Below are 3,541 nucleotides of genomic sequence, written 5' to 3' on the forward strand. Positions count from 1 at the left end.
TGCTGTGGGCGTGGAAATGAGCGTACGGCGCGTACATTTTGGAAAGTTTTGGAATATTCAAAATGACATGAAACGTGCTTTAAATTATCTGAAAAGTGATATTAACAATTTTAAAATTTTAACGCACAAGTACGAATACCTCATACGACGTGCCTAACGACGGTAATGGCACATAAATTTAAACCTTGTCAAGTTTAATTTAAAACCCCCTGTTGGTTGGTAATGCCACACGAATTTTGCTTTTACAGTATACGAACTATCGGTCTGATAGTGTCTAAATACAGTCTGCCGCCCTCTATTTTCAATGTGTTTACATTTTTTTAAAAAGATGAGAAGGCTCCAAAAAAACATTCTTTTTGACCATGATGACGTCATCAAAATAAAAAATAAAGGGACACGTCCGAAAGAGAATTGATTTAGCTATAACATACTCACAGGTGGGAGACAATCAATCAAGATAAGCGAGTACGTTCAAACGAGTATAAAAAGTAATAACGAAATAAATAAAAATTCAATTTTTTCTTAATTCAAATGGTAATATGATGACGTCACAATGTCCGATCAGCCAATATGATCTATAAAATCGTATCTACAACTCATGTGCTTTCAGAATATGTAATAAAAATTGGGGGTCACCTTTCATCCTATGGAGCTATAAGTGATTTAAAATATTCATGGTTTTATGCATATGTAAATGTTGACGCACGCGTACGCGCACGTTAAGTCGCGCGAACAGAAAATTAGGGTACCTGACATTCAACCTTGACCTGAAGATTATGCTCACCTAATATGGTTCAGAAATGAAGAATGGTTAGGATAATATGGGCTCATCAACGTTTTGAGGAAAGAAAGATGAAGGGGTCAGAAAAAACAATTTTTTTGACCATGATGACGTCATCAAAATGTAAAAAGAAGTCAAATATATAAAAGAGAATTGTCTCAGCTATAACATACTGAAAGTTGGAAGACGATCGATTAAGGATAAGCGAGATACGCTCAAATGCGTATTTTCAAAAATGACGTCATAGCTATAATTCACTTTCTTTGAATTCAGATGCCAATATGATGATGTCACAATGTCCGATCAGCCATTTTGATCTATAAAATCATATTTACAACTTATGTGCTTTCAGAATATGTAATAAAAATTGGGGGTCACCTTTCAACCTAAGGAGCTATAACTGATTAAAAATAGGTCTGATTTTAGCATAATTTGACTGTATAGCGGCACAAATACGCGCAAAGATACCTATGTTTGATGCACACGTACGGCATTGCTATTGGCCAAAGGATGACCGAAAAGAATGGAAGTTTGTGAAAACAATGTCAGGAACCCAAAATATGTGAAAAAACATAGTGTCTAGCTTCCGTATGTGCTGCGCGCATAAAAATGCGCGCACGTAGAGGAAAATTTAAAAAAAATTTGAAATGCTCAAAATGGCCTAAAACGTGCTCTAATTTAGTTAAAAAGTGATTTCAAGCATTTTAAAATTTTGACGCACGCGTGCGCGCGCATTATGAAGTGCACGCGTAAAATTAGGGTACAGTACATTCAACATTAACCCGAAGTTAATGCTCACTTAATACGATTTCGAAATGGCAATAGGTTAGGCTGATATGATCGATAATGTAAAAACGTTCTCTGACAGCGATTGTACGGTAACTCGTGGCAGTTTTTGAGATATCGTGCGAACAGAAAAGGGGAGAAAGAAAGAAGAATAAGAAAGTTGATCCAATACAATAACAAGAGGTGATCCGCTAACGTTAGCGGATCACCAAAAAGATGATGATGATGATCCTGACAATAACAAGGGGTGATCCGCTAGTGTAGCGGATCACCAAATAATGCTGAAATATAGAATACATGCAAAGTTGGAGGTAGCTAGAGGCTTGAGATTTAATAGGAAATAAACCCAATTGACATGACTCGAGGGCCCGTCCATGAAATCAGCGATTGTGATTGGTGGTTTGAAATCAGCGTAGCGGATCGAATCTACGTGTTAAATTTCAAAAACACTTTCACCCACCCTCTCTTTCTACCAAATATATAAGGCGTGGATTTAGAAAGGGATATGGTAGTTGGTCTTGTCACTGAAAAAAACCCTCGAAGCCTGCTATCAACAAAAGCCAAATAAAATACTGTACTGTACATCATGATCTTAAACTCTTATATATGGTGATGTCTGTAAATTCAGGCTTCAGCGATTGACATATCATTGTGATTGGTGGTTTGAAAAAACTGTGCTGTGGCTAGCGCCATAGGAATCTACATGTTACTACATGTTAAATTTCAAAACCCTTTCACGACGTTTACCCACCCACCCTCTCTTTCTACCAAATATATGAGGCGTGGAGGCGGTATGAGTTATGAATATGAAATTAAATTTAATGTTAATGTGTGTAATTGTTCATAGTAAATATACTGTAACACTATTAAAAATACAACAACTACAGGTAATATCTATCCGTGTACATAGCTTAGTCTTTCCTTACTGTTATTCCAATGTTCACTAACCGCGAAGGCTCTATCAACTAAACACAAATACTGTACTGTACATGCCGAATGCCGATCTTAAACTCTTATATAGGGTGATGTATGCAAATTCAGGCCTCAGCGATGGACATCATTGTGATTGGTGGTTTGAAATCACTGTGTTGTGGCTAGCGTAGCGGAATCTACATGTTAAATTTCAAAAACCCTTTCACCGACCCTCTCTTTCTACCAAAATGAGGAGTGGATTTAGAAGGGGGTATGGTAGTTGGTCCTGTCACTGAAAAAAACCCTCGAAGCCTCTGCTATCAACAAAACCCAAATACTGTACATCATGATCTTAAACTCTTATATAGCGTGATGTCTGTAAATCAGGCTTCAGTGATGGACATTATTGTGTTGGTGGTTTGAAACCACTGTGCTGTCTCTAGCGTAGCGGAATCTACATGTTAAATTTCAAAAACACTTTCACGTCGTTCGCCCACCCACCCTCTTTTTTACCAAATATATGAGGTGTGGAGGCGGTATTAGTTATGAATATGAAATTAAATTTTCTCTCAATGTGAGGTAATGTATGTTATTCCAATGTTCACTAACCGCGAAGGCTCTACTATCAACACAAGTACATGCTGATCTTAAACTCTTAAGCCTGGTTTCCTGTCGACGTAAAGTTCAGAATTTCTTATGATTCATACGATTCTTACGAGAAGTTGGACAAAAACAGCTGCGTCTTGATCGTGCTAGGCCGCAGACAAAATAAGCCGGTTACGATTCTTACGATAAGTTGAATTTTTCAAGCTCGAACGGCAAAGCCTCTTCTAACGTCGTCACATGCATGTTACGTCAAGTTGAATTTTTCTTTGCGACTGCGATATGTTAACATTTCTCACTTCCTGTCTGGTATCCTTATTAAAATTACCTGGCGAGATTCGAGGACAATTTTCACCGTTGGATTTAAACAATAGTCTAGTCCAGTAGTACAGAATAAGGGCCTACAAATCTCGATTTGCTAACTTTCTCGTTATCAATTTTAGTGTTTCGTTCTCAAAA

This window comes from Anneissia japonica, unplaced genomic scaffold (genome assembly GCF_011630105.1).
Source record: "Anneissia japonica isolate Jap-2015-1 unplaced genomic scaffold, ASM1163010v1 scaffold69_len1423075_cov170, whole genome shotgun sequence".
NCBI lineage: Eukaryota > Metazoa > Echinodermata > Crinoidea > Comatulida > Comatulidae > Anneissia > Anneissia japonica.